A 10,641-nucleotide genomic window follows, 5' to 3' on the forward strand; every position below is an offset into this window, starting at 1 on the left:
AAAGCAGCTCACATTTCCTCCTGTATTTTTCTAATAAGGTATTGTAAGATATTTTGAAGAGCATAAAGTATCAAAGAATCACCCTGGCAAATTGCACGTAAGAGTTTTTGTTGATAATGTTTTCTCAGATATTGTATTATAACAAAGAATAAAGGCGGGGAGGGGAAGCTCGGTTAAACAACCTAACAATTCCAACATTATATGAAGTTTAACATACCAATAAAGTGCTATCTCAGCAAAAAAAAAAAAAAAATCCTTTCAGATCTCTAAGGGATCGAGCTTGGTCATTGTAATTTCACAATATTCACTTTTTTTTTTTTAATTTACATTATTCTCATGGTTCTGTTCAGGCACAGAGAATAAACTGTTGAATTTAGGATGAAAGTCTAAACACTATCTCAGACACTACTAGTTTGGGTCAGGTTACTTTCAAGTAACTCCCAGCCTTAGTTTCCTCCTTTGTAAACTGAGGAGGTTGAATTCAATAATTTACAAGGTAGTTTCTGGCTCCAAATTTGTTTTAATCAATTCCTAATTGACAGACATGTCTTTTGTTTCCAGTTCTTTCTTAATTAAAAAAAAAATCCACAAATAATCTCTTGTCCTAATCCATATTTTTAATCTGATCTCCTATTGTGCTCTCCATCAGTAAATATGTTGAATTTATATAAATTGTATATATGTATATTTTTATTATATATAAATTATATAGAAGCAACTTTCATCAAAAGAGGCAGTTTGTTTTTCCCTTTGAATTCATATGAAACTTCATTACAAGCAATTGGTGCTGGGACACTAAACTGTAGCCAAACGATAACAGGAGAGCTTGTCCAATTTCCTTTAGGCCTTTCCTTATTTAGTTTAGGCCCTAAACATACGTGTATATTCTCATGAGAAGTGACTTTAAGGGAGCACTGGGAATGTATTTAGATTTCTTAATGCAAAATGTAGTCACTTCTTAATGTTTTGAATCATGTATAGTAGTTGGGCTCTCTACCACTTAAAATTTCAAAAGCATAAAGCATTTGTAATTGCACCATTTGCCCTCATTAAAGAAAAGGAAAAAAAAAAAAATGATGTGCATGGATTATTTCCACAACCCTCCCTAGAAACCTCATCACAAACCCTAATCACCATTCCCATTAGAACTAAAAGGCAAGCTATGCCCACAGCTGTGACTGCATGAACCAGTGTAATATTACATTAGAAATAAATTTTTAAAGATCTTTTTGGAATCTTCATTATTGTGACTAAAATTTAAAGCCCACAAATCTTTACAAAGTAAATAGTGTAGACACTCTTTAGTCACACAACCAAACTTTCTAAAATTCTTGCTTCTACCTCATCAAATTGACAACCACATATGAAATTTTACCTAGTAATAATTCATTATAATGTTCAATCTGCATAGATTTAATGTTGACAAAGCATGAATGCATTTAGGTGCTTAATTATTTTAATTTGGGTGATAATTTTGAAGTTGTACATTCCTATCCCTGAAAGTACAATCACAGAACAAATACCTTCAACTCAACTTTAAGATTAGCCTAGTTCAAGTCAAGTGTTTATGCATTTTTCCTCCTGTATTTTCTGGGACTTACTCCTAGGCAACATCTTGGATTATCTTTGGGGGCCTGGATAATAATGGGCTGATGCTAAAGGCTTGTTTTTCAAGAAATGAAATTCCAAGTCATAAAAGAACCCCTAAGGTAGAGGAGATTCTCAAATTCTTAAAGATATCTATGATCATTTCCATGCAGATATCAACCCCATCTAATGCTTGCTCACTCTGTGCCTATATCCTTGCCTTTATCCTCTCATGAATTCACCAGGGTTTCCACCTAATAGGAGGCCTTTCATCAATTTCACTCAAAATTTTAAAAGTACCAAATGGAGCATTTTGGCTATTTATGTACATGTCATCCCTCATTCTCAACCAACTTCTCTTTAAAACAAGTTCTTGAAAACATCTTTTACTCCTTTAGAGGTCCATAGACCTTTGTGTAACAGTCATTTTTATTCTTCAGAAACAGTTGTATGCCATGCTTTGCTGCTGTATATGTAAGTACCAATGCCAGTAGAATATTGGTATTCAAAACATATGCCTTTGCTTTCACAAGTAGTAGCTTGGGGTCAGAAAAGGTACTTTGCAGTTTCCTGGAGGCAATACTTAAACAACTTTGTGCCTAACTCATTGTCCTCTATCAGTGCCACATATACATGCTGATGGACAAGTCCTATTGGCTGTCAATCCAAATTCATGTTGAAATCTGGACAGTACACATTATTTTGTTTACTTGGTCTTTCCTGGGCAGATGGTCAGGCCAACCAAACCTTGGATGATTACAGACCTATTCCAGGAGCTTCTACAAGGTTTAGGGACTTGATACACTCAACCCAATGACATTCACAGAGGATCATCTGTAAGACTTATATACCCAAAGGGAGTCAGTATTATCTTTCTTGTCCTGTGTGTGAAACCCAGAAGAGATTGAATGATTCATCTGGATAAATGAATCACTCACAGTAGTTCAAATAGCAACCTCATGACAGCTTTTGAACTGGGAGGATCTAGCTCTCAATTACTGAGCTAAGTTGGAGTCAACAATCTTTCTGAGGTACTCTGCTAAAAAGTTTATTCACTGATTCCTAAGAAACAATTATCTAGCCCCAAACCCACTCCCACCACTCCTCCCCTGAACTGGCAATTCTAATTTCAAGAAAAGTTATTTTAGATCCAAATTTATCTTACTGATCTATGATCTAGGCCATGTGTGTTTTATCTAGATGGATTTTTTCATAAGATATTTCTTCAAATTCTTTGCTGAAATATAGATACACAATCTCTACAATTTTCTTTCCCATAAATGGGTGTCAAGTTTTTCAAGTCTTACTACAATTCTCTATTAATATATTGATTTTATTAAGGTCACACCTTAGGCCCTAATCAGTAATCTTAGTTAACAGCTAATAGCAATGTTGGGACACAGCCAAACTCCTAGAAGGAAGTAATAGATTGAGCAGATAGAAGGTCCTAGAAATAAACTTTATTTAATTTATAGATTTGCCTAGGGCAGGCTCTGGTGGCCACACCTTTACAAATTCAATTGAAGGGATTAATGTCCATAAATCAGAGACCAAGATGGAAAAATTACAAAATTATATTAATTTTAAATTTGATAGAGATATCAGCTATAATCTGATCTAACCAATAATAGAAAGGAATCCCCACCAGAACATACCAGATTTATGATCAGATTCTGTTAGAAGACTTCTAGAGTGACAACCCTCCTAATGTAGTCAGATTACATTTTTGGATATTCCTTGTTAGAAACTTTTTTTTTCTGAAAATCTTCAAATTTTTACCAGTTGCTCCTGATTCTGCCCTTGAGCACTAAATAGAAAAATTAGCCAATCCTTTTTCATGACAGTTCTTTGAATACTTGAAGAACCATAATCCCTCTAGTCTTCTTTTCTCCAGGCTCCACATTCTTAATTCCTTCAATTCTCAAATGCTATAAACCCTAGGACTTTCTTGTTCCTCCAGTTTATTGTTATCCCACAATCTGTGGAGCCATAACTAAATGCTCCAGATGTAGTGTGATCAGGGGCAAAGTGTAGGATACTATTACATCCTTTTCCTTGGGAACTGGGCCTCTCAATGAAGTCCAAGATCCTACTAGCATTTTCTTTGGCTACCCCAATCACATTGCTAATTTATATTGAATTTTCAATTCATCACAATTCCCAGATCTTTTTCAGAACAAAAGAGGTCCAACCTGTCAATCAAAAAGCATTTAGGAAATGCTTTTCTATGTGCCAAGCAGTGTTTTAAGTCCTGGGTCTTCAAAGAAAGTAAAATGTAATCCCTACATCCTCAAAGTAAAATGTAATCCCTACATCCTCATATGAAAATAACTATATACATCTGCAGGACAGGTGGAAAGGAACAAGTTGAAGATAGATAGATAGATAGATAGATAGATAGATAGATAGATAGATAGATAGATAGATATACGTATATATATGTATATGTATATATAATTTATTTATTCATTTATATTTTTTCTTTGCTTTTCATTCACTTATTTATTTCATTTATTTATTTGAATGTTTATTTATTTCTTTTGCTGAGGCAATTGGGGTTGTGACTTGCCCACACAGCTAGGAAGTGTTAATTGTCTGAGGTCACATTTGAACTCAGATCCTCCTGATTTAAGGTCTGGTGCTCTATCCACTGCACCCCTAGCTGCCCCTTGAAGGTATATATTTTTAAAGCTAATTTTTAAAAATCCAGTGTAAGATTTTATATTTATTCATACTGAATGTTTTCCTTACAGATTCAGCCTAATGAATACTCTAGCCTGTCAATATATTTTCATATCCTGTCAATTAGTAGTCATTTTGCATTTTTAACAAAATGTTATACTAAATAACCCAGAAAAAATAATTTACTGTGGCCTAAAATGCAGCCGAGCTAAAAGTACTTTCCTTTCCTATACTTTTCTAATTTTGGGAAAGAAAGTGATCTGTTACAAGATGACCCCTGGAAATTTCTTAGCATTTGGAATAATATCAATGGGCAAAATCTTGCTGTTATGTCTCTGTGAGATCCTGTGTAATTTGCCTCTCTCAGCCCTGCTTCTAGTTAAATCAACTTTACTTTCTACCGCTACTGATGAATTATAATTACTTCCCCTTTTCTTCTGAATAGCTTCTGTAGGGCCTGCCTGTCTTGGTCAAAATAGATTGTGAAAAAATGAAGAAATGATGCCTATTTTGTAGAAGTGGTGGAAAGAGGGAGGGAAAGAGGAAGGAAGAAAGGAGGAAACAACTTAGAGGTAAAGGACGCCTTAGGCCATATCATGTGTCTGTTTTTCTGTGTTCTGTTCCATCTCTGTATTGCCCAACAATTATCAGTCCAGTAAAACATGGAAACTTGTCAGAACATTGGCTCTTTCCTGTTCAACAGAGCCTTGACAAGGTATGTATGTGTGCACCTCAGGCAAGGTTTGCCATTTGGCTCCCTGCAGAATTCACAGCCAAAGAAGAAATAAATTTCTAGGAAGCAAAATGGACAATTTTGAGTATATAAAATTCAAAAGTTTACTTACAGGACAGCTAGGTTGTGCAGTGAATAGAGCACCAGCCCTGAAGTCAGGAGGACCTGAGTTCAAATGTGACCTCAGACACTTAAGACTTCCTACTTGTGTGATCCTGGGCAAGTCACTTAACCCCAATTGCCTCAGCAAGGGAAAAAAAAAAACTTTATTTACAAATAAACCCAATTCAACTAAAATTAAAGGAGACTCAGGGAATAGGGGAAAATATTTTTACAGCAAATTTTCCTAATAAAAGTCTCATTTCTAGGATATATAGAGAGCTGATTCAAACTTATAAAAATAACAGCCATTTCCCAATTGATAGTCAAATGATATGAGTAGGCAGTTTTCAGAGGAAGAAATTCAAGCTAATAAGAGACACATGAAAAGACATTCTAAATCACTAATAGAGAATTGCAAATTCCAACAAACTGAGGTTCTAGCTTATCCTTAACAGGTTGGCTAAGTTGACAAAAAGGAAATGAGAAGGAGCTATGGGAAAACAAGTACCTTAATGCACTAATGGTAGAACTGTGAACTAGTTTACCCATTCTAGAAAGCAATTTGGAATTTTCCCCAAAGCTATTAATTTACACATGCTCTTTGGACTAGCAATAAAGAGATCAAATAAAAAGAGGGGAAAACATATATACAAAAATATTGCTGCCTTTTTGTTGTAGCAAAGAATTGGAAACTGAGGAGATGCCATCAATTGATGATTGGTTGAACAAATTATGGTATGTAAATGTGTTCGAATACTATAAGAAATGATAAAAGGGATGGTTCCAGAGAAACCTGGGAAGACTTCTATGAACTTATGCAAAGTAAAGTGAGCAGAACCAAGAAAACAATTTTTTACAATAATCTTGTAAAGACAAGCAGCTTTGAAAGATTTAGGAACTCTGATCCATACAAGGACAAGCCATAGTTCCAGAGGATAAAAGGTAAAACAAGCTATCCTTGTTACAGGTGTGATAGATTCAAGAGTACAGACTGAGGCATGTTTTTCTGGACATGGCCAATGTAGGAATTTGTTTTGTTTGTCCATACATGTTTGTAATGGATTTTGTTTTTCTTGCTCTTTTATTGAGGGAAAGAGTGAGAGGAGAGTTCAGAGGAAGAGAAGGAAACTCTGAAAATAAAATTGAATTTAAAAAGAATGTTTTTATTGTATTCACACTTTGATACTAAGTAATCTAGGCAAAGTACTTAGTAAATAATATATAAATAGTAACTCTCATTCTCATCCTTTTCAATGGCATTCAAATAGAAACATTCTGGAACAAGTAATACCATCTTGCTGCTATTCCTTATATTTAGTGTTCTTTGCATCTGGGAAAAATAACTGCTATTTAAGTTATTGCTTTGTTATTTTCTATATGCTTTACTATGTCTCAAGGAACATAGCATAAAATCAAGTGTTCTATGTCATGGAGAGAAACTTTGGGGAATGAAATTATTGTTTCTTATTGTTTCTCTTTGCATGTGGCATCTTAGACAGGTGTCCACTTTACCCCTCTACCTGGCATTTGTCTTTACCAATCTTTACCAACCTCCTCTAACTCCCACAGCTGTCCTTTTGAAGTAGCCAGTGTCTTGCTTTGTATGATTAGAAGGATTCCAGGGAGAGCTTCCTGACTAAAAGAAAATCTCCCCCAACTAGGTGCCACACTTGAAAAATTCCACTATTAAAGATTCATTCTCACTGTCTTCTTCAAGCATCTACTAGTGAAACTTAATATGCCTGGGAAGTTTAACACATTAAGCTCTTATCAGATAGCTATATTTTCTTAATTATCTCATTAGTCTACCAAACTAAAAAAAGGCAAACCAAAAATATATCTATGATATTTTCCATATTTTAAAAAAAAAGACTTTTAATTTATACCCATTATAATTATGCTGGCTCTTATTCTTTGATAGATACTACTTTACATATTAAGAAAAGATATGTTTTATCTAACATATATAGGACTGCTTGCCATCTAGGGGAGGGGGTGAAGGGAGTGTGGGGAATAGATAAGGTGAAGAACTTACAGGGATGTATGCATTCTTTTTCTGTATTTTATTATTTCTGTGTCTCCCCTATGACCTGTATAATATGTGCAGGCTCATATCTATTTGAGCCTTGGCCAGCTAGAAACATATTTACTTAACCTGAACTGATGACATTTATTAGTATTTGACATTTATCAATATTTAGTCTATTAGCTGGACCACTGTCTGCTTGATTAAGCCTGAAGGCCTGACTTTCTGTTTCCTAGAAATCAGGAGATTTCAGGGAAACAGAAACCTTCCATTCCAATCTCCCCAAATAGCAACAACCAATTAGATGCCTCCCCCTCCCCTTCTCAATGCTCTCTTACTTGTGATGTAATTTCGTGTATAAAAGCTATGTATCTTTACTACTTCTTTAGCCCTCCTACCGCTAGCTTTCTCTTTCTTATCTTGCGATGGGACGGCTCATCCTCTGGAGGTTTTCAATAAACAACTTTTCTGCCTTCTACTGAGTGATCTCTGAGTAGTCATTTTGGGTAAGGGTCTTCTACATCCCTCACAGGAGGGAGGGGAAAAATCGGAACAGAAGCGTGTGCAAGGGATAATGTTGTAAAAAAAATTACCCTGGCATGGATTCTGTCAATATAAAGTTATTATTAAATAAAATTTTTAAAAAAAGATATGTTTCTGTGCCTTCAGGTTTTTTTAAAAATAGAAATGAATATTGTACCTTATCAAAAACTTTTTCTACATATGTTGATATTTTTTGTTCTTGTTATCAGTTATTTTTATAGTTTTCCTAATAGTGAAGCAGTATTATATTGATTTCTTTGTTCTTGTTATTAATATGTCAGTTATTTTTATAGTTTTCCTAATATTGAAGCAGTACTATATTCCTGGTATTAAATCCAGTCTATTTTATGTGATATGTGTTATGTTGTGATATGTTGCTGTAGTGTCCTTGCTAATATTTTATTTTAAATATTTGTATCAATGTTAATAGTAAGCATTTGTTAAATGCCTACTACGTTCCAGGCACTATATTGAGTTCTAGAAATACAAATATAAAAAAAGAAAGATAGTCCTTGCCTTCAAGGAGTTTACAATCTAATGGAGGACACCCTCCCCCTTCCCCCGCCCCCACACATAGGAAAGGGTAGGGAGAGGAAAAGATGCTCAGTTGAGAGTAAAGGAATGTGAGGAAGGGGAAGAAGAGAGATGGTCAGAGACAGCATGGTGAAGAAGTCAAAGGAATCCTAAATAATTAAATGAGTGCAGTCCATGGGAAATGAGATGTCTAAGGAGTATATTACTAACTATTTATTAAGGAGATTAGTTCATACTTTTCTTTTTCTTTTTTTCTTTTTCTTGGTTTAAGTAAAAAGTTCACATTTTGTGTGATAGAAGAAATTTTTTAGGACTCTTTCCCCAATTTTTTTCAAATAATTTATGTAATATTGGAATTAAGTGTTCTTTAAATCATGGAATTCACTTGTAAATCTGTCTGATCCTAGTTTTTTTTTTTTCCTTTGAGGGTTCATTTATGAGGGTTTTTTTTTCCATTTTTATTTAAGTCTTCTATTTCTTGTTTTGTTAATCTAGGTATTTTATATTTATGTAAAAGTACATTTAGATGATCATTTTTATGATCATATTTTTTCTTTTATTTATTATTTGATTATTTATTTAGTTTATTGACAAAATATGTGCATGGGTAATTTTTCAACATTGACCCTTGCAAAAACTTCTGTTCCAACTTTTTCCCTCCTTCCCTCCACGCCTTCCCCTAGATGGCAGGTAGTCTTATACATGTTAAATATGTTAAAGTATATGTTAAATACAAATATATGTATACATATTTATACAGTTGTCTTGTTACACAAGAAAAATTGGATTTAAAAAGAAGATAAAAATAACTTGGGAAGAAAAACAGAAATGCAAGCAAACAATAACAGAAAGAGTGTAAATGCTATATTGTGATTCACACTCATTTCCCAGTGTTCTCTAGCTGGCTGTAGCTGGTTCTGTTCATCACTAATCAATTGGAACTGATTTGGATCCTCTCATTGCTGAAGATATCCGCTTCTATTAGAATTGATCCTCATATAGTATTGTTGTTGAAGTATATAATGATCTCTTGGTTTTGCTCACTTCACTTAGCATCAGTTCATGTAAGTCTCTCCAAGCCTCTCTGTATTCATCCTGCTGGTCATTTCTTACAGAACAATAATATTCCATAACATTAATATACCACAATTTATTCAGCCATTCTCCAATTCAATTTCTAGTTTCTAGTCCCTACAAAAAGGGCTGCCACAAACATTTTTGCACATACAGGTCTCTTTCCCTTCTTTAATATCTCTTTGGGATATAAGCCCAGTAGTAACACTGCTGGATCAAAGAGTATGCACAGTTTGACAACTCTTTGAGTGTAGTTCCCAATTGTTCTCCAGAATGGCTGGATGCATTCACAATTCTACCAACAAAGCATCAGTGTCCCAGTTTCCCTACATCCCCTCCAATATTCATCATTATATTTTCCTGTCATCTTAGCCAATCTGCCAGTTGTATAGTGGTATCTCAGAATTGTCTTAATTTGCATTTCTCTGACCAATAATGATTTGGAACACCTTTTCATATGGCTAGAAATAGTTTCAATTTCTTCATCTGAAAATTGTCTGTTCATATCCTTTGACCATTTATCAATTGGAGAATGGTTTGATTTCTTATAAATTACAGTCTATTCTCTATATATTTTGGAAATGAGGCCTTTATCAGAATGTGATCATATATTTTAATGAAATGGTTCCTAACTAATTTTTCCCTTCCTCACTGAAATCCAACTCACATGTGCATCATGAGAAGTTTGAGAAGAAATGAAAAGGTTTAGAAAAAGTAGTTGTAGTGAAGACCCACTTGAGATTATAAGTTTTTATTTCTAGTGGACCCACTCAGCACAGTTTTGTTTTTTCCTAGCTTTCTTCAGCAGCCCATGAGTAGGAATGAAGACTGTGGTGGTGGGAGTAATCCAAGACTGAGGCTGGGAAGGCAAGATTAGTAACAGGATAAGGGGCAAAGACTCTCTGAGTTGAACTAGTTCATCAATGAGTAAAAATGGAAAAGGAAGGAAAGGGTAACCAGAATATTAAAAGCTAATTAAGTTTAGCTGAATAAATTATATTAGCTGAAAATCCTGGGATGCATATTCCTAGGGTCTTGTAAACTGGATTGCTTTCCAAGGACATCCCTCAACCTCTCTGTGCCCTGAGGAGATTTAGCCAGGTGCTTCAGTGAAAGAATACCAGAACTGGAAGTCAAGAACTGAGTTTGAATATGGCGTCAGACATTAGCTGTGTGACCTGACCTCTTATGCAAAGAGGTCCAATGACATTGTGGTGTTGGATCAAGATGCATTCTATGATTGATCAGTCCACTATGAATTGGGAAGGCTCTATCACAAATGGGGCACAAATAGTCCACTTGAACATTTAGGATGGGGAAGTCCCTAAGTGTGCACAACTCACATTCTCTTTGTGCTCCT

The sequence above is a fragment of the Antechinus flavipes genome, chromosome 4 (assembly GCF_016432865.1).
Source record: "Antechinus flavipes isolate AdamAnt ecotype Samford, QLD, Australia chromosome 4, AdamAnt_v2, whole genome shotgun sequence".
Lineage (NCBI taxonomy): Eukaryota > Metazoa > Chordata > Mammalia > Dasyuromorphia > Dasyuridae > Antechinus > Antechinus flavipes.